This window comes from Engystomops pustulosus, chromosome 3 (genome assembly GCF_040894005.1).
Source record: "Engystomops pustulosus chromosome 3, aEngPut4.maternal, whole genome shotgun sequence".
Lineage (NCBI taxonomy): Eukaryota > Metazoa > Chordata > Amphibia > Anura > Leptodactylidae > Engystomops > Engystomops pustulosus.
In genome coordinates this window covers 97744317-97766809 of record NC_092413.1, presented here as the reverse complement: position 1 = coordinate 97766809, position 22493 = coordinate 97744317, and the positions used below count along the sequence as shown (strand labels likewise).

At 38.9% G+C, this 22493-nt stretch overlaps 1 protein-coding gene and 1 long non-coding RNA gene across 5 annotated transcripts in view; one reads left to right on the top strand and one right to left on the bottom strand.

The window, feature by feature from the left end:
- The window catches only part of LAMA2 (laminin subunit alpha 2), a 567760-nt gene that overhangs the window by 6186 nt on the left and 539081 nt on the right, over positions 1–22493 (top strand). The window lies entirely within an intron of this gene.
- On the bottom strand, positions 1026–9940 carry LOC140120517 (uncharacterized). The gene is made up of 3 exons (XR_011853838.1): positions 9854–9940; positions 8205–8253; positions 1026–1653 (listed from the first exon to the last, which is right to left on the bottom strand). It is a non-coding gene; the product is annotated as an uncharacterized lncRNA (long non-coding RNA).

Sequence of the window (22493 nt, the reverse complement as noted above, 5' to 3'; positions counted from 1 at the left end):
CAAAGAAATCAATATTCTTTTACATTTAGCTAAATATTTGCAGAAGTTAATTCCTCCTAATGTGATATTATTGTTGAATGACAACTGTCTAAATATTGTGACAACAGTCTTACATTTAGCAACCAACATAAAGTCCTTAAATTCTCATTTAGGCTGAAAGCCGCAGCATTCCTAATCACTACTAACTATATATACTATTTAAGAAGTTGTACAGGATCAGGGTTTTAAATATAGTGATGGATGAGGTGTAAAATAACAAACACACTGGGGCACATTCAGTTACCCGTCCGGAGGAGCATTGTCCAACCGGAATGCACTCCGGATGCACTAAGATTGTGGGCCCAATATCCTGCATGTGTTGCTTCCCCGCTCAGGTCCGTCGAAGTTAACCTTCTTCTTCCTGCAGTATGTAAGTGCTTGATCTTGCGACACAATTTGAAATTTAAATCCCATGCTGAGTCTGAATCAGTCGGATTGTCCAATGGCCCGTCCCCGATTTCTGTTGCATGAAAGCAAGTGCAGCTGCTCCACAATCCGATCGTGTGCGACACAATCCCCAGTTAAATACCTGTCACAGTGGCAGAAAACGAAAACGTCAGAAAATCTGACGAAAGTGCGGCCACGGACCCTTACTAAATAAGCCCCACTATATCCACCCCTCTCTAGTGCTCCGGTTCAGTGCAGCGCCACCCTGTCCCCGCTGGCCTCTGTAAAGAGAGGCTCAGTGTTCCTGTCATGCCAACGTCACGTCACCGCTAAGCTGCCAACGCCACGTCAACGCTAAGCCTCGGACCTATATTGAAAAAACCTCTAACACCTGTAAACTATTGCTATGGAACATAAGTAATTGTTCATAGCTATTTAAAGAAAGCATTTCTCTCTGTCTCGTGATAACTAATAATATGACTGTGACGAATAACATGTGATGTAACTTATTTTATTTTCAGTCTTTTACAATGGGTGGTTTCTAAAACCAGTGATCGCTGTCTGTAGACTTGGCATACCATTAATCCCAAAATAGGATGTCATGCTGAAAGAACCATTTTTAGCCACAAGTGATTTATACATGAGTTTGTTTCATGGGGATGTGTTAAAGGCATTGTGGTATGAGTGTTTTCACATTTCATTTGACCACATTTAGCATTGATGGTTCATTATATATATTAAGGACATGACAGTATTTCTCCTTTATAGGTCCATAGAGAAAGGTCACCTATCACAGGAATGTGACATGGCTGTAGGAGTAACATAATGTTTTATAGTGTTCTTTTAAACACAATTAATTTGACTATTCATATTTGAAGTCGTTCCACATTCTACATATGTTACTTGTTGGATGAGCGTGCTCTGTTTGTGTAAAAGCCTCTGCATGTCCCAGCTTTTGCGCGGATCTGAATGGGCTTCACAATTCCCTCACACATGCTTTCTATCATCGGAAAGAGACAGCGTGACAGCACTTTAGCAGCACTTCCCTTCATAAGTGCTTGAAGAATTACATTCTCAGACCAGTTTTAATTGTGTTTAACGGTTTATATGTCTCTTACAGGTTATTTGATATTGTGTAATGGCATTTTTATATCCTTTTTGTTTATTCATTTACCAATTGGATTATTTTTTACTACATTCTGGATGTCCTTATAACTCCCACACCAGCTGAAAAGAGACAAAATGATAATAGTTAGAATAACAATAATGATATGACTAATGGCTTCCAGTTACTTTATCTTTTATTACGCATAATATTATGAGCGTTAGCCAAATGTCTCAGCATACAAGTCGTATGCTTCATTACATGTCTTATATTTAGGACTAAAGAATCCTATTTTCTGGATAATAGAAGTAACATTATACTACATATAGCATCTACCAAGTATCCTCCAAGAATCCAAATGATTGTAACTGTAACAATCGTTACAATTATTGTAATTCTAACCATGTATTACGACCTGGTTAAATAGTGAATGAGGGCTGTGTGAAAATTTACCAGCAAAAGCAAGATAGACCATGGACACTTACTCATATATTCAGGCCTACTTTCTTCTAATATAAACTTTTAAAATTATGCTAAAGAGCCTGAAGGGCTCTTGGAGGAATGAACAGCGCCCCACCATGGTGCAGCTTCACATGCTGTTACACTGTCTCACCATTGCCTCTGCTCCCTCGGCACTCCCCCCTCCCTCTGCCTGCTGTAATCTCACTGCAGCATAGGAACTTTCAGCACATAGTGGGAAGTGCAAGTGTAACAGACTGTGAATCTGTAGCATGAAGAGGCGCTATTAACATCCTTAGGAGCCTTCCAGGTTCATTAGCATAATTGTAAAAGTTGATTTTAGAAAGAAGGAGACCATGGACTCAGTGTAACAGCTGTTAGCTGCATAAAAAGTATTCTATAAATATAGTACAGACCAAAGCTTTTGTAAAGTTTTTTTGTATTTTAATGAGTATAAAAATTGTAGATTCACACTGAAGGCATCAAAACTATGAACTAACACATGTGGAATTATATACTTAACCAAAAATTGTGAAAAAAAACCTGAAAATATGCTCATATTCTGGGATCTTCGAAGTAGCCACCATTTGCATTGATTACTGCTTTGCACTCGCTTGATTAACTCCAAGAGGTAGTCACCAGAAAAGGTTTTCACATCACAGGTGTGCCCTGTCAGGTGATAGTCCTACTAAATAGACTGTTGGAATTTATGTTATGGTTAGAAAAAAGCAGCTGAGTAAAGATTGGGAAAACTTTGAAAGTGTCCCCAAGTGCAGCTGCAAAAACCATCAAGCACTACATAGAAACTGGCTCACATGAGGACCACCACAGGAAAGGAAGACCAAGAGTCCCTTCTGCTTCGGAGAATAAGTTCATCTCAGTCACCAGCCTCAGAAATTGCAGGTTAACAGCAGCTCAGATTAGAGACCAGGTCAATGCCACACAGAGTTCTAGCAGCAGTCACATCTCTACAACAACTGGCAAGAGGAGACTGTGTGCAGCAGCCTTCATGGGAAAATAGCTACTAGGAAACCACTGCTAAGGACAGGCAACAAGCAGAAGAGACTTGTTTGGGCTAAAGAACACAAGGAAAGGACATTTAGACAAGTGGAATTCTGTGCTTTAGTCTGAGGAGTCCAAATTTGAGATCTTTGTTTCCAACCAACGTGTCTTTGTGCGAAGCAGAAAGGTGAAGAAATGGATGCCTGGTTCCCACCATAAACCATAGATAAGAAGGTGTGATGGTGTGGGGGTGCTTTGCTGCTGACACTGTTGGGGATTTATTAAAAATGTAAGGTATACTGAACCAGCATAGTTACCACAGCATCTTGCAAGGGCATGCTATTCTCTCTAGATTGTGTTTATGTTTCAACAAGACAATGACCCCAAACACACCTCCAGGGTGTGTAAGGGCTATTTGACAAAGAAGGAGAGTAATAGGGCAAAAGGTCCAACAAGTGCTAAGCATCTCTGGGAACTCCTTCAACTCCTTAGGCCCCTTTTACACTTGTGTTTTTCACGCTCGTTTTCTGCGCATGCTTTTGACGCACAGAACTTGCATTGCACTCTGACCCATTGTAATCAACGGGTCTTTTCAGACTTGCATTTTTTTTCACGCACACACGCACGTTTTTTTAAACGCGCGTTTAATTCTCGACATGCTCTACTTTTGCAAGTCACGCGCGTGAAAAACGCACCATACAAGTCCATGGAGATGCATCAAAAACGCATTGCACTCTGAGACACTTGCAAGTGCAATGCGTTTTTCATGCATCAATTGCCATAGAAAAGATAGAGCTCAGCCCTGAGTCCATTTCATGCAGATAATCTGCGCGTGAAAAACGCATTGAAATTGCATTAAAAACACGCGTGAAAAACTAAGACACTGAGCAAACTCTGACTGAAAACTGATTGAACTCTGATGCAAAATGTCAGTTTTTCACTGACCAAACCCTGATGGCACCCTGATCAAACTCTGACAGGATCTGCTACGCAAGTGTGGAAGGGGCCTTAGAAGACTATCAAAAGAATGGCAAGAGTGTGCATAGCAGTAAACAAAGCAAAGGGTGGCTACTTTGATGAACCTAAAATATAAGTCTAAATTTCAGTTATTTCACACTTTTTTGTTAAGTATATAATTCCAAATGTGTCTATTCATAGTTTTGATGCATTCAGTGTGAATCGACAATTTATACAGAAAACTTTTTGAATGAGAAGGTGAGTCCAAACTTTTGGTCTGTACTGTATGCACACAGTATATATACCATAAAATGATATAGAAATAAAGACAAGGAGATATTGTTTACTGGTGAGTGAGAATCATGCAGTGTTCAGTACCTGAAACATCTGCCAAGTACAATGAACATCTGGCCATGAGTATGATGTTATTTGCAAATGAGAAGTGGGAATTAATAAGTTGTATGTGACAGCAGGAATTTACTGCACAACAGCCACTAAATAACTCAGTAAGTTTCAGACAATGCTTGGATTCCAAATGCAAATATGATCTGAACAAACAAAAGCCACACACATCAGAACTGCATACACTAGATATTCCTCCCATTCAACATCATATTTCGGATTCCATAGTAATTTATTTTCCAAGAATTGTGGACTGTGGTGCCAGCTTTTATCTTTCTAAAATATCTTGCTGGCCTTTAGTCACCTTTGAAGCTTTATTTCAAATTTGCAAATATCATATCACCAATTTAGTCACATTTAGTTACATTTCAGAAAATCACTGCATATTATGGTGACTGCAAACCAATGTTATTTTATACCCATGAGGAGAGCAATAAATGAGAAAAATCAACACAGCAAGAGGAGGCCCTTATACTATTAGATGAACTAGTGATCACAAGGTGCTCATTCCCAATCATTGTTTTGTCTAAAAAGGACAGTGATTAGCCAACAAGCAAGCAACTATATCATAATGGGGAAAACTGAGACCCCTGAGGAAGATGGTATTTTTTGCCAGGATTTAGTGTGGGGAAGGTATTAATGGAATTTATACCTGACATGGGACACTATTATTATGGTCATATGTGGATGAGTAATATATATATGGCTTTATAACATTTATTATTCTGTGTTTTCTTATAGTGATGTTATCGCAATGTTGAACAGGAATCATAGTTAATTTTCTTTTTATTTGAGGTGCCATATAAACTAATAGTCAATAGATGAATTTGTGTCCAATCATAGATCAGGCCTTGTATTCACCATATACAGGCGGTCCCCTACTTAAGAACATTTGACTTACAGATGACCCCTAGTTACAAACAGACCTCTGGATGTTGGTAATTTACTGTACTTTAGCCTTCAGCTATAACAGTTATCAAAGGTGTCTGCATTGTTATCCTGGTTCTTATGACAATACAACATTTTTAAAATCCAGTTGTCACAGAGACCAAAAAAATTGTTGACTTGGGTTACGATTGGGTTACAATTATAAAATATATAGTTCCAACTTACATACAAATTCAACAAACCTAAAGACCCTATCTTGTATGTAACCTGGGGACCTGGGGGTTTTAAATGCTTAATGACATAAAAGTGACATACTAGCTGACAAACTAGCTATTGGTCCTGGCAGAGATTACGGTGGTTAACTGTTTAAAGAGAAACTGTCACCCAAATTTTCACTAGGAGCTGCTTAGTAAGCACTGCGGCAGGGTACAATGTAATTGTTGGACAGCTCGCAAAGCTGACCGATGTATTCATGAGGGGGCGGGGTTGGGGCGTGGCCAGGGGCAGTGACTGCTGCCTGGCACGCAGCAGTCACTGCCGGCCTATGGAGCGAGTGTGAATACATCGGACCGCTTTGCGAGGTTTCCGGTAACGCTATCACTCTAACACTGCAGCGTTTGTACAAGCACTATGAGCTGCTTACTTTATTGACAGGTCCTCTTTAAGTGCTGTGTACTGCCTTTTTGGCCCAGATCACCTTTCTACAAATGGCCTCATTATGAGTTCCCTAGGGGGCTGAAAAAATTGTAAAATAATAAAAGTTCAATTCCCCTTCCTTCCTTTCCCTGGAAACAACTATATGCCCTGATATAATGGAAAATATCAAGGAAGATTTATCTGCCATATTTATGCCCTAATGTGCACCAAAAAAAAGTCTGTGCCACATGTATCAAGGGTTTTAGACAGTTTTCAGTCACTTTTACAACTTGTATGACAAAGGGGTGTGGCCTATGAAATGGCAGGCATGGTTTCATGGCAAAAAGACTGTGAGCCAAAAAACAAAAAAAACAAATGCAGTGTGCATGGAGCCCAATAAGAACAGTTTTCCAAAGTAGTAGCTATGAAAACATCAAAAGTTATGGGTTTTGAAAAGAGCAGAGCAACATAGACACAGTAATGAACAATCCAAGCATTAAGGAACCACAGAACCATAGAGTTCTATGGTTTTTAAAATAAACTGTATTCAATGTTATCTCGCTCCCCGCCAGCTTTCACCTACCCAAAGGTTTCCACAAGTAAGACCGATGGTTACTAAATAAAATATGACTTGGCTACTTGGAGCACTGTAACTTGACTACTGGGAGCACTGTAACTTAGTTAGTGTGAGCACTGTGACTTAGTGTGAGCACTGTGACTTAGTGTGAGCACTGTGACTTAATTAGTGTGAGCACTGTGACTTAGTTAGTGTGAGCACTGTGACTTAGTTAGTGTGAGCACTGTGACTTAGTGTGAGCACTGTGACTTAATTAGTGTGAGCACTGTGACTTAGTTAGTGTGAGCACTGTGACCTTGCTAATTGGAGCTCTGTGACTTGGCTACTGGGAACACTGTGACTAGGCTACTGAGGAGCACTGTGATAGGCTATTCGGGAACACTGTTACTTGGTTAATAATAAGCTCTGTAGGTTGGCTACTGGGGAGCACTGTTACTTGGCTATTTAAAGGGAACTTACAACCACGATTCTACCTATAAAGGTAGAACAGGTGGTAGGTGGATGAATGGGACGTAAGGATAGCCCTTTTTGGGCTAATCCTTACGTCCCGGCTATCCTTTTGTAAACTTTAATGTCTTTATATGCTAATTTTTTTAAACGGCTACCAGGGCGTGGAGTAGCCGGACATAAGGCTACTAGTCGTGGCTACTCCACGCCCCAGTAGCCTCGTTCCTCCGTCTACCAGGTAATCTTCGGTGCACAGCTCCTCGTAGCTGCATGCCCTCGTGCGAATACCCTGTGTTGTGCGCATGTGTAGAACGCAGGCCTACGTGTGCGCGGCCGTAGCTCCGAGGGCGGCGCTACTGTGCATGCGCAGAACGCCGGGTACTCGGACGAGGGAGCGCAGCTACAAAGAGCTGTGCGCCGAAGATTACCTGGTTGGCGGAGGAACAAGGCTACTGGGGCGTGGAGTAGCCTCATGTCCGGCTACTCCACGCCCCAGTAGCCGCTTAAAAAAATTAGCATATAAAGACATTAAAGTTTACAAAAGGATAGCCGGGACGTCAGGATTAGCCCAAAAAGGGCTATCCTTACGTCCCATTCATCCACCTACCACCCGTTCTACCTTTATAGGTAGAATCGTGGTGGTAGGTCCCCTTTAAAAGAGCACTTTGACTTGAACTCTCTGGTTACCCTTAAACGGATGATTGTAATGGTAATACTATATAAATGGAACTTCACAAAAGCTTACCTAACTGTTAAGTAGTAACTGCATTAAATATTATTAAATGAGTTTGACACCCCTGCACTAAGGGATCTCCAAAAGTCAAAAGTAAAAAAATCTAAAAGAAAGTTAAAAAAAAACTAAAAATTCTAATCACCCCTCAATATATGCAGTAATGGTAATAATAGTCAGCGCCCTATTTTCTGTAACAAACCTTCCCTGAAACCATGTTGTGAAACTTCCAGTAAGTGCTTTTTTATGTCATGTGAGCCTAAATAATTGAAATTAGAATTATTTCCTGTTCCATACAGTACACGCCAGCTAAAACAGATGCTTATCCATACACAATTCCTTTGACAATTGTACGTAATTACTGTGCTCTCCAAGCTATTTTGTTCCACCAAAAAAGAAAACAGCTGCAAATCTGATTTTCGTGTGTCATATAAACAAGAGAAAAAGTTAAGTGTGGTTTTGAATGTCTATTCGAGTAAAATGACCACTTTAGTACCAAACTATTCATTAGAAAGGCCAAATCGTCGAGATATATTGGATATAGTGATTAAATAGATGTGTTTACACTTTCTTACTTTGTGGTCCCCTGACAGTCTTATTTACATCCAATTACAGGGAGATTTCCTATTCAGTGAAAAGGGGAAAAATCAATCAACAACTCATTTAGTCCTAAATTATGTTTAGACAATATTTAGAAAGAATTCTTACATTTTCTATTAAAATAATACAGTTATAGTATTATCATTGATAATCATAAGAAGCCTTGACATTACATTTCACCAATTGCTACTATTTTCTTCCTTAAAGGGGTATTCACATTTATTTGCCATATGTAAACATTTCTCCCATTGGATGTTATTAAAAAAAAATGTTCGTGTGTGAGGATAATTTCTCATAAATGTTGCCATGTTGACCCTTAGAAACAAGATAGCTTCCTCGGATACGACCACCTCACATTTTGGCAGTGGTGGCTAGATATGTGCTATTGACCACATGGATTCAGCGTTCATTATTACAGAGTGCAATCCCTCCAGCAGAGGTGGCCGTAACCAAAGACACAGTCTTGTTTCTATGGGACCATATGACTAAATTTATGAGAAATTTTCTTCACATATGAACATTTTTTTAATAACATCTAATTGAAGAAATGTTTATACAGTATATGGCAGATTTATGAAATTGAATGCCCAGACGAGAAAACCCCTCTAAGCTATCTCCACACCAAGTGGGTATGGAGGGGTGCAGGGTGGACATTGTGTAGAATTGTTTGGCTACATTGTTTGGCTATGCCTCATATATATTAAAGGGGTTGACCTATTCACCTCTATTTACCTATTAAACCATATTTACCATGTTTGGGGGTCAGGATATAAGGTAATTTACTATATATTTTAAAAGTAATCATAATCATGAATATGGGGTCCTGGCAGGGCGATTGTTCATGGACAGATATCACATGACCATCTGCCTGCATATATTCAACAGAACCTAAGTGACGGGTTCACAACAAGCTCCATCAAAGGTTAACATCAAGGACTAAGCTATTGCATAAATATTATCCCAATTATTTTACCATCCCAATAACATCTCACCCTTTTTTAATGACATTGGATTCAGGTACTATTAAATCACTGTTTGGCACTTTACAGTAAATGTTTTTTGGGTTTCAGTTTGGGCCACTTTCCATAAAAAAATTATTTTTTTATAAAAAGTGATAAAAAGATTATTTGTTTCCCATTATAGCATCAATGAAAACATTAGCTGGTTTTGCAAGAAAAATTACACTGCTTCAATTCTGAAGTATCAAAGTTTTATAAGAATATACCGTATATACTCGAGTATAAGCTGACCTGAGTATAATTTAAAAAATTGAAAAACCTGTTGACTCAAGTATAAGCCAAGGGTAGGAAATGCATTGGTCACAGCCCCCCCCCCCCCCCCAGTATATAGCCTGCCAGCCCCTGTAGTATATAGCCTACCAGTCCCTGTAGCATATAGCCTGCCAGTCTCTCTGGTATATAGCCTGCCAGCATCTCTAGTATATAGCTTGCCAGCCGCCAAGTATATAACCTGCCAGCCTCCTGTACTATATAGTCAGCCAGCTCCTCTAGTATATAGCCACCCAGACCCTCTAGTATATAGCCATCCAGCCCCTCTAGTATATAGCCTGTCAACCACTGCCCCAATATAATGCCTGTAGGAAAAAAACAAAAAGTGTACTCACCTTCCAACACCCCCCAGGCAGGTCCTCTTGTAAACATTGCGGCCCCAGGATCAGCTCCAGCCACACACTGACATCTGATGTGTGTTCCGGAATCAGCACACACTATGATGTCAACGAGCGGCTGACATCATGGTGCCTGCGATGGATTCCGTGGGTACTCGGAGCCGATGTCTGGGCTGCCATGGATATTAGAGGACCTTCTGGGGGCGTTGGAAGGTGAATACACTGCTTGTTTTTTTTTTCTTGACTCAAGTATAAGCCGAGTTAGGGTTTTTTACGACATTTTTTGTGCTGAAAAACTCAGCTTATACTCTAGTACAGTGGTGGCGAACCTATGGCACGGGTGCCAGAGGTGGCACTCAGAGCCCTCTCTATGGGCACCCATGCCATCACCCCAGCGCAGAATTCGCCAGACAGGACTCAAGGCCTCTTGCAGTCCCAGGCAGCCCAGGACCCTAAAAGGAAGCTACAATGATTACACAAAGCTTTTTCTCCTTCTTTCTACTGTATTGGTGTCCTCGGGTGCCTATATGATTTAAACCTGTGACAGAGCAGAGAGTAATAAGTTACTGCTTAAATTGTGGCTTTGGCACTTTGCGAAGAATATGTGGGTTTTGGATGTAGTTTGGGCACTCAGCGTCTAAAAGGTTTGCCATCACTGCTCTAGTATATACGGTAATCATATGGCAAAATATTTTAACTATATAAATTTGTTATCTATATGATTGTATTGGCCCAAAGGATAAAGGGGAAGTGTCATATGGACCACAGTTTGAAAGTGGTTAAAACAATGCCCTCAAGATAATTTTGCAACAGTACATTGCATGGAATATTCAATACTGATAACAGGCCCTCATACATATCTGTAAATTGATAAATTTACAAGGGGGGGAGAAAAAGGCAAAAATTCCACAATGGAAAAGGACTGTAAAATTATATGGTTTAAGGTTTTGTATATCTATTTGGTATGGTAAATGGTATGGCTTTCTAGTAGTTAAAGAAGAACAGTTATTTCATTGTTGTTATAATTACTTTTATTACTGCTGACATTCAGTGGAACCTAAGAGCTAAACGTATTACATCTTAAAAACAAATTATTTGTTATTTCCCCCATCTCCAAATGTTATTTCTCAGATGTACAAGAAAAAAAGTCTTGCATCTTTACTTTTGTTATTCACTCATTGAGTGCCAGAACTATATTAATTGACTCATTGGGGGTCATTTACTAAGGGCCCGAATCGCGTTTTTCCATCACGTTACCCCAATATTTCTGATTTGCGCCAATTTTCCCTGGATTGCCCAGGCGCACGTGATTGGATTATGCCGCTTCAGCGCCGGCATGCACACAATGGAAATCGGGGGGCGTGGCTGTAAGAAAACCCGACGGATTCGGAAAAACTACGGAATTTTAATAAAAAAGGGTCTCTTGACACACGCTTACCTGCACCCAGCACGCTTGGTGAATTTCAGTGAACTCTGACGGAATTTAGCACAGCAGCGACACCTAGTGGACATCGGGCGCACTACCTTAGTGAATCGCCGGAAGCCGCTGGATTGCAAATGGACCGGGTAAGTAAATCTGCCCCATTCTGTTCCTTCCTTATTCCATGATTTTTGCAAGCGAAAGTTTTGAAGATTTGTTCTCCAGTCTCTGAACCATGCCCATATGTAATGTTCTGCGATGTTTTGTAATGTATGCCCACATATACCTGCTAGTTGAATATAGCGGAGCCAACTATTGACTTTGTCCTTCTGGTTATTCTACTGTTATTTGTTGTGCACCTGACCTTTTGCCTGAGCCTTGACTATAATTCTACCTTACAATTTTGTACCTAGCCATCATTGTGGTTTTGACCCTGTTTGTCTGACTATGCCTAGTTGTCTGTCTTGTGCCTGTTTGTTTGTCTATCTATACTGTACACTTATCCAGGATTGAAATAGCTGCCCAGTTGTTGCCTGCTGTTTAATGCTGGCAAGTAAGTAGGGACTGAGGTTGTGGGAAGTGCAACGATCACAATTCTTGTTTCTGATCAGACACAGCTACATCTCTATCAGCATTATCTGCTTTTTTTATCATGCTGATTACATTACCTGAAGTAAAGGGGTGTAAGGTGAGGGCTCATTGACCAAGCCCTCTTGGTGTCTATTGTATTATACAGCTGACACCTGCTACTATCTGCTGCATTTGGTGCTTGCAACAATCAGTTAAAGTAAATAATAAACTTACTAATAGAACCAGGCTGTGTGTCTGTGGTAATCTTCTTATATTTGTTATCCATGGCCAACCTACTTCTCAAATGATGCTAATGGCTGAAGCCACCCACCCAATACAAATGGCTGAGTGAGAGTGTACCTCGATCTTATGATAACAGCTTGGAATCCCCCATATTAGATATATTCAGACGAGGGATGGTGATCACGGCCTGCAGGCCTTATGGAGAAATACTATACCAATGCTTGAGGACAGGACAGAGACATATCCTCTGTGAGAGGTGGGGGAATAGTTCCTCAACGGAAGCTCAGGGAGGAATCTCATCCAGCTATAGGAGCAATGCCTCCTTGAGAGAGGGGCCAGCAGATATCATAGCCAGTGATGAGTGATTCTATATTGGTGAGTGAGCATGCCTAATGATGTTAGATATCCCCACGTCCCAAAGTGTCCAATCTGTCAAAAAGTAAAAAATGCTACTTTTTTGCCATATGGCAACACTCAAAAAATGTTATGAAAACTGATCAAAAGGCACTGCAGTACTCAAAATGGTAGCATTGAAAACATTGGGGCAGATTTATCAAGCAGTCTGAAAGTCAGAATATTTCCAATTGCCCATGGCAACCAATCACAGCTCCCCTTTAAAATATTTATGAGCACTGGTGAAATGAAAGCTGAGATGTGATTGGTTGCCATGGGCAACTGGAAATATTCTGACTTTCAGACTGCTTGATAAATCTGCCCCATCATCTTATCTTGCAAAAAATTACTTCACACACAGCTCGGTACACTGAAGTATGAAAAAGTTATTAGCACCAGACAATGGCAAAGTGAAGTTTTTTTTTTTTTGTAAAGGAGGATTTAATGTTTTTAAATGTATGAAAACATTATAAAACCTATATAAATTTGGTATCTCCCGTAATCGCAACAACCCAAAGAATAAAGTAGACAAGTCATTTGGGGTGCACAGTGAAAGCTGTAAAATCCAAGCCTACAAGAAAATGGCATTTTTTCATCAATTTCACTGTATTTGGAATTTTCACGGCATGCAATTTGTTACATAGAAAATAAGCCCTCATACAACTATTTACATCGAAAAATAAAAAAGTTATAGATTTTTGAAGGTGTGGAGTGAAAAATGAAATCTCAAAAGCGAAAAAGGGTCTGGTCGTTAATGGGTTACATATCTGAATATACTCGAAGCTGAAAAATATGTTTTAATAATACTGCAGCTTCTGCCTATGTTTTCTTTAGGGCAGACACAGAAAATACAGTATGTTAGTGAGAGAGAAAACTGAGATTTGCTACTGGTTCTATTGTAAAAAAGATAATAATCGAAAGAACATTGCTGTCATAGTGTGTGAACCTGGCCTAGAGTAGAAATTTCTGACAACATAGTAATAAAAATCTATCAATATCATGATGATGTATAGCTGTGATCCCGAGGTAGGCGACTCTCCTCGCTTCATGAACCATGTACTACCAAATACATATTTTGAGGCATATGGGAAATATCTTAGGTGAAACAAATAGCTCATAGCTAAAGGATATATGCTAGTGAAAAAGTAACTGTATGAGAAAATGCTAAATATCCAGTAGTTTTTATAATAAACATAATCCTATTTATTGCTGCTCTGTCAAAACATCTTGTTTTGGCTTGTTGAATATACTGTGAAAAGACACAATACATCTTGGAAAGAATAATTTTTAATACATGCTTCAGGATGTTAAAAATCTTTTCTAACATCCTGAAGCATGTATTAAAAATTATTCTTTCCAAGATGTATTGTGTCTTTTCACAGTATATCCAACAGGTCATAAACTTCTGAATGGAGACTCTAACCTGAATAATATATATTTTATAGCAGCTTTGCAATGGGAAAATATGCTGCTCATGGGTAGAAAAGTGTATGCAAAATTACCCTTGGTTAGAAAACCATCACTTCTGGGCTCCTGAGTAATGATCCTGTGTGTACAGTAAAAAGAATAGGACCTGGCTTACGTTTCATTAATCTTTATACACATGAAGTGAGCTGCTTTAAGAGAGCAGCAATCCTGATTTTACGGTTATGAGCTGATTCCAGTAACAATAAAGTTTTGCTTGTTAAACACCCACTGCAGGTCAGGCATCAAAATGTTGTTTTATTCAGCTGATGGAACAGAAACAGAATTAAATATCTTGGTCTTATCAAGCTTTAAGTGCACATCTGTTTCTCACAGCCTCAATATATTAGCTTCATTTCTTAATAATTGTTATGATCATTAAGTTATGTCAGAAAAACCCCATCAACCTCTTAATCCCAGTGTATCATATTAATTGCCAGAGCACAAACTGTGTGATATGGGTGTGTATTTACCTGACTCCATATCTCATGAGATATCTGCTATATCAATGCTGGACAGATCCGGATAGTTCTGAACAATAACTATTAATTGTTTTGTGTTGTTTTTGTTCTAAATCTATAACATATGATTTGTTTTTTGATTAATATAAGCCTTATTACAATAAATTGTCAGTTTACAAATATGCTACAACATTCAGGCTGGAACACAGTACAATAAATAATCACATCCCTTCTAAGTATCACAAAAGTACAGCATACAGCACTGGCAAAGTTACCACCCCATTTATAACACTTCCGACTACTTCATCATGCTAATAAAGCTCCAACAGTCAACCAAAAAAGGGCAACAGTTCATGTGATTGTGGATAGGGAGAAGAAAGAGGTGATTTAAAGCTTTATTAATAGAGGGAGAGAAGTTCTTCATCAACATTGACATTTGGACTGCCCATAATGGAATATTCTCTGAGCAACCAGTGGACCTAGACAAACATCCTCTTCCACTTCACAGACAGTTGTTTCTTGGCAACCTGCCAATCATCCTCAATACAGTTGAAATGAGATGAGATGAGATTTTTACATGATGAGTCATGGGGGGTGGATCATTTACCTTTATTTTTCTCCCTTTTCTGTCTTTTTGAGACATTTTTTGGTGCATTTCAACTTTTGCTCCTTTTTGGGGACTTTTGTTTTTCTTCAGTAAGACATATTTATCTTCTACTCCAGATGTGATAAATGTTACAAATGACAAATATCATTTCAGATTGTCTAATATTTGCAACATTTTTTGGTGCAAAAAAATTCCAGACGAAACCATACTTAAGGAAAACTTGAAACATTTGTGCCGCATTCTTGAGACGTTTGTAACAAATGTCTCAAAAAGAGATCTGGAAAAAGAAACCCAATCTAATACAAGGAAAAAGTGAGACAGATAAATTATCAAAGTAGCAGACTGAAAAACTAGCCAAAACAAACAGAGATAAGATGAATAACCCCCATAGACTCTTTACTCAATAATGGATAAGTTGCTATTGTTATTAGCTATGGGTTAGGAAGAATAATATGTCTCCCTTCAGGCCACCTTTGCAGGCATGAGGAGTCTGACAGACCTTGCATTCTCTGATAGAAATTATTCGAATGGGATGTGTAATAAAAATGCTCCTGGAATGTGAAAGGAAAACTATGTATGCAGTGCTACCTTTTAGAAGGCAGCTGAATATGGATCAATGCTCGACTTTCAAGCAGCCCTCGGACATAAGAGGCATGACTCTTCTGGGACAAAGTTTACCATACACAGAGAAATGTCAACCTACAGCTATTTATCTTAAATCCACTATAAACATCCATAATTGGATCTGGCAAGTGTCTCTGTTTATATGACCAAGCAATATGAATCGATAACCATTATCAGACCGATAACATGGTCAGGTGTATCTGTTATTTTGTTTCATATCTCCCCATATAGAGTTAATAAAATGTAATCAATTGCTCATATGTACCCCACAATTCTGCAAAAAAAAAACAACCTCTCATTCATGCACTAAATAATAAAAACTATAGTTACAGATCTTGCTGCATCATGAAGGCCCAAATAAGCCTAGTCCTTAAATGTTATTGCTGTCATTGCTGCAGGAATGCTCCAAAAAAGAGAATTGAAGTGGAAACTCTTCATCTGTGGGGTATCAGCTTTGATGTTGTTATACAATTTCTATTCTTGAAGCAAACTAGTTCCATACCAAGCCAATTAGCTCAACATTACAAAAGGATAAAATTGCATGGTTTCACACTTGACCTGGATTTTCTTTAATTAAACACTTGTATCCTTGCATCCACTTAAAAATCTCATTACCTTGTAAAACTTAAATTGTTGGAAGTGTTTAGAAGCTCACTTAACTTTCCATAATTAGTTCTAAACTTACATTACATAATTTATCTAGAAGGTACTAAGATTAAGGTCTTGGGCTCCTTTTAATTTACCTCTTAGGTTTTACATGGCTAAGCACATGAAAACTCCTCTAGAGTCAATTGATACAAATTGACGATTATTTCTCACCAGCCAGGAAGAAAATGGACTATAAGGTCTTCTGGACTACTAGCATATTTTTACTACTTGAATTTGCTTTGGACTTGCACTGTACACCTTTAGATGATTAGGCGTAAGTTATGGTATGTGGGCGTCTTTGGACACAGATGGTTCAGTACAATGGTTTTGCTTATGGACAAATTAAATTGGGTTTCAATCAGATAATATAGCCTCCAATTAATAAATATTATGGCATATGGTAAACACTCAAGACTTGATGAAAACATATTCAGATATTATTTTGGATTAAAAATGAAGTGTTTTGCCTAAATAATATTTTTACTTTTTCATTTTAAAATGTGCTTTTCCAATGAAGTGAAAAAGTATGTAAAAAAAATCACACTTCCAGCATTCCACACTAAAAAAAATGCTTTTGACCCCAAAAATCATGTAAGAATGCCATAAAATTGCACAGTCTGCTGTACATGTTATGTTTCCTATTTATAGCTAATACCTCTCAAAATTCTTAAAGAATAAAAGAATAGGAAAAAGCTCAATGAAATAACCTAGGATAATAATTTGTGCAGTGCCTGGACCCCTCCCATCAGAGACCCCACAGTGACATGCCATGTCACTATGGCAGTTATGACACTGAGTTTGTCTCCAGATTTAACAGCATCCATACACTAGTAGATATATTGTTGTAAACTCAAAGTTTAGACATTTAGGGTTGTATTTTTAAAATAAGTGATAATAATATATAAACAATTTATGTAAGAATCTGAATATTCCCTAAAAATATGCATTGTATTGTATAATATTGTTACACATGAACACCTATGCTTCCATGATAATTTGATATAATTGAATTTATGACAGGGGCTAAATTGAGTCAGTTTTAATAAAAATTATAGACTTGTTTTGTGCTTATAATTTGAATGCATATAGTTTTTCTAGCAACAGTTTATATTCACCGTAAAGGGAAGCCAACAGTGTATTTTTTCACCTTAAGTACAGTATCAAATAATGATGTCGCCTTGCAATATTTAGCACATCTGGAATAGAAGATCAAGGTCTTACTCCAAAAAGTCACAAAAATTGCAATGCGCTGTAAAAAGGTCTCAAAAAAGACAGAAAAATCAGGAAGAAAAATAAAGATAAATGACCCCCTAAATGTTGTTGAAGCCTAGTTATTACCTTAGGTAAGCATATTTAAATTTACCTTATCTAGTTCTAGCTACTCAGAAATCAAACTACAGCAGTGACAATAGAAAAAGATTACATGAGCTGCAAATTCAGGCAGGAATAGGAACTGCTCTATCTTTTGCGTCTCCGGCAGCGTGCTTATGCAAGGCTACCATCTAACACACGGCTGTGGGCATGAACACATAGAAGTAAGTGGGGATGTGTGTTAGCCACTTTGTAAGGACACGTTGGGTGTATTCCACATGTGTCATTACAACATATGGCACAGATGCATCCCACTGTATGCTTATTCCTGCTGAATGTAGGGGAAGCAGTCAACATCGTCAGCTGTTGGAGGTGTTTCCCCAGGGATGTAACTCCCTTCTGAGCTACATATCTGCTCAGCAAAGGCTAGGGGACATTGCATCCGTTCCTCATAGGCTTCTGTTGCCTCTTGCTGAGCAATTTATGTCACTTAGAAGGAGGGAGCAGGATTGTGAAACATAGCTTCTCTTCATCTGCCACTATATATAAATGGGTATGCTCAGCGTACATGTTTGGAGTTTTCCTGACATATACGATGAGCGTTAACTAAAAGTGAGCTGTGAACTCACCCTAGGCAGAATGTTAAGTAGTTGTTACAATTAACCCTCATGGCAGAAACATTCACCTCACAAATGCCACCCCTCCATCAAGGCAGTACTATGCTCTGAAGCCAAAACCCCAGACCTTGGCAGGGAACCTTAGGTAGCCCTAGAAATTTAGGTGGAGGGTCAGATCCGACCCCCAGACCTTGAGTTTTGACATGTGCGGCCTGCAAGGTGGACTAATGGCAGGCAGGATCCAGTTATACATGCTACTTAGGAACATTGACATGATGTTGTTTTATCCTTAAATATTAGCAAGGGAGGAAAAGATTTAAATTGAAAAGGATGAAAAATGTATCTAAGGGATATTAAAGTCAAATGTAGACTGTCAGTTGGCTCTTATAATCTTAGTGTGATATGTTGAAGAGAGCAGGAATGCCTTAGTTGCATACCATTTATTTTTAATTAGATATTGTAAAAACATAATGTTCCATCTGTGTTCATGATCTTTGAAAAATGTTGTAAACGTAATGGAATTAGATTTATCTCTGGATGAAGAGCAGGGCCCTCCTGACACTGAGGGCTGCTCACAAATATGTTCATCCCCACATGGCATGTACTTTTCTAACATCTTATGCGTGCTGTGACTAAGATTCTGTGAGGGAGTCAAGTATTCTTCAGCCTTTTCTGAGATTACATAATTTCTTTGAATTGTAGTTCTTTGAATTAAAGAAGGAAAACTATTCAGCATATCTCTGAATACATAATGTGCTGACTTATATGTGTAAACAATTTATTATGTGAAATCTCTTAGGAGTATTGGAGAATTTGGAGTATTTAACCCCCATTTTTATTTTTTGTGCTTCCATTTTTCTCCTTCAAACTTCAAATGTCCTCATACTATTTTTCCCATCCACATAAAGAGCTGTATGTGGGCTTGTGTTCTGCATAACAAATTGTACTTCCTATTGACAGTATTTAATATTTCATGGTGTGTTTTGGGGAGTGGGAAAAAAAATTCCAAATGCTGCGAAATTGGCAAAAAACACATTTGTGCCCTTTTCTGATGGACTTTTTTTATGATTTTCACTGTACGTTCTGAATAACACCTGTTCTATATTAGTTTGGTTTGTGTAATCATGAGGATACCCAATTTACTTAGGTTTTATTACGTTTTAATAGATTTTTCGTTTTCGTATACTGTTACAAATCCTGACGAATGACAGGCCCAGAAGCATCATAAAAACGAATAGTTGTACCAGCCAATCACACGTACCAGCCAAAATTGTGGCAACCATACTCTACTGGAATTTGTGGGGTGCTGGCATTATTTAAAGGGTTTACATCCATGTTCAGCACAGGCATTAATTGTGGATTTTACTAATGGGTGTTCGCTGCATATTGCTGAGCATTCTCCATACTCTGAGCTTCCTGTTGAATGACAGCAAGCCGAGATCTAGAAATGCATATTTGCTGAAATGGGAACACCCCTTGAAGGGTTGGAAAACCTCTGTTGTCAGTCGGGATCTCGTTGCTCCGTCAAACTAATGGAGCAGACGGCCGCACGTGACCGTTCTGCTCTATTAATCTCTATGGAGCTGATGGGAATTGCCGATTGCGGTGCTCCCAGATCTCCTTCAACTCCATAGAAAAGAGCAGAACGTTCATGCATGGCCGTCTTCTCCATTATTCTCCAATGGCAACAGCAATAGCTTCATAAAATTAGATTTTCTGTTTTGTTCTGCATATTTATAGCACAAAATGTAATATTTTCCTGTTTCTGGAATAAACCAGTGATCTACCACACTGGTTTCACCACAGGTATAGAGCCACAGGTTGCTTATCACAGCTTGAAGTCTTTGTGGCATATTCATCAGGGCCTCTGCGCCTTTTTGCTAGCACTTGCGATTACTGAGCCCTCTCTGCCACCTTTTTGTCAGTGGGGTGTGAAGGGACATGAAGGCGAGGCCAGCTGAGTGGAGGGCACGACCAGCCGGGAGTGGGGCGGCGCGGGGCGTTACTGTCCCTGCGCACTCATTGTAGCCGGAAACTTTTCACATGTAACTAGTCGCCAACTGCCTGGTATAGAAATAAGTGCTGCGCAGCATCCTGCATGATACATCAAGAGTATCGCACTGCAAAAATGCAGCGGCGGGACTATCATGAGCGCTGGTGTATGATAAATATCCCCCTTTATCTTATAAAAAATTCTAAAACCTATGTTATGCAACTTTTGTCTCACAAATGAAAGTAAAACATTGGAAAGATCTATCATATAATGTATTATTATTTAAGTCTATTTTCAGCATAGACCTTCAATTTAAGATATCTGAGGATCTGACACCTGGATCCTGCACCCATTAGCTGGTTTGATAGAAAAATAAAGCATGAAGCTGCTCTCTTTCTATTCAAGGTGGAATAGGTGATTGGTGCATGGAGCAGGTATGATTAGAGATAAAGGACCTATACTGGTCAGGCTGCGTTCACGGTTGCTGTTTACATTGCATTTTGAAACATAATATAAGAGTTAATGGGAGGAGATTTGCTGTTAACATATGTGTGTACAAGGGCTTTGTAAGTGTAATGTTAACATGGTATAAATGCATAGTGTTAACACAGCGTTTTGTAAATGCAAATGTTTACACAATGTAATTAAGCAAATCTCCTCTCCTCAGCTGTTGTATTATGTTTCTAAACACAATGTAAATACCACTTGTGAACGCAGCCTGACAGACAATTATTTTTATAGTAATGGACATCTCATTTAACCTCTGTGCACTCAGCAATGTATAAATCTGTCACTAAATTTAGTTTAATTTAGGGGTTAATGTATAACAAAGCTGCAGTTTTCAAGACTAGCTATTATTTTTAAGTAAATGTGCAAGTACTTGAAAAAATGGTTGTACAAAAGTGGCAACTTATGAGAAGCAACAACTGATGAAGTCATAGTATGAGCAAAACGTCTGATCTTCTATCTCAATGGATTTTCTCCTGAATTGACGTCTTAACCCCTTCCAGGGATATACTTATGTCTTTTGCAGTTTTGTAACAAATGATACATCACAGGGAATAAAAAAAAGCTAAGAAATATTCTGATTACTCCAGGGAAACAACACAAAGCAATATTTCTCTCCTTCTGTCTACACAGATCCCATGTGCCTTTTATCAGAGGCATTGAGTGTGAACCCGGCATGAAAGGTTATATTTTGTAAAACTACAGTTAATGTAATCTATTGCAAGTTCATCCCCCCTGAGATAGTGTATTACGTTTTAGACAGAAATTTATTGAATTTTGCTCATTGCTTTCTATTTTGGCACATGGGTCTCTTTTATTTATCTCTTTTAATGTCTCTTGTAAAGTCTAGAGTATTTGGGGCCTTAAGGTGCGGGCTGATTCTTGTTCTTGACATCTTGTGTAGACTGTTGTGAGATAATAAAGAGACACTATTCCATAGCTTTACTTACATTAAAACCAAAGTGGGATGTTTTGGTCCCCCAGAAACAGCATGGCTTTTCATTATAGACTGGAGCTGGTACTGCAGATAAACAAAGTTGAGCTGCAACACCATATACATTTCTAACAGGCAAGGAATAACAAAGAATCTACTTACTTAGATCCAGATGGTAGATTCCTTAAAGAGAACCCGTCATGCAAAATAACCCCCCTAAACTAAATATATTTTCATAAACTACCATTAGAGAGCATTGCCTCTATCCCTTCATTGTCCCTCTACATACCTGTAAACCTAAGCAATGAGGTCCTAAAGCTGTATGCAAATGACCTGTGAAATGTCCAATGAAGCATTAGCATATTCAAGCTGTCCACTCTATTCATGAGGTACAGCCACACCCCCAGTGCTTGACTGACAGCCTGTATAATGATGTGAGGCTGTATAATGATGTGCTTCCTGGTGCTGGTGCCCCCTGCAGCCTGTGTGTGCATGTGTGTGTGTTTAGGAGAGATACAGCAGCTCCAGGCAGCCATGTTACAGCAGAACATGTCAGATTCATGTGTAGCTGATGTCTGTGTCTCTCACCTGTATATTAGGAGGATGCAGCATGTCAGCAGATGCAGCACAGACACTAGCCATGCTTTACTATACATTACACACAGACATGAGCAGGGGGAGGAGAGGGGAGGGGTAACAGGGGTGACATCACTGCCTCTGACCATGTGACCAGCCTCATTTACATGATAAAAAATAGATGATTTTACAATGAATAATGTATGAAATAACTAGATAAAGGCTGGGATGGGATCCTTGTGAGCTGCTCCAACAGGTAGTAGTGACAG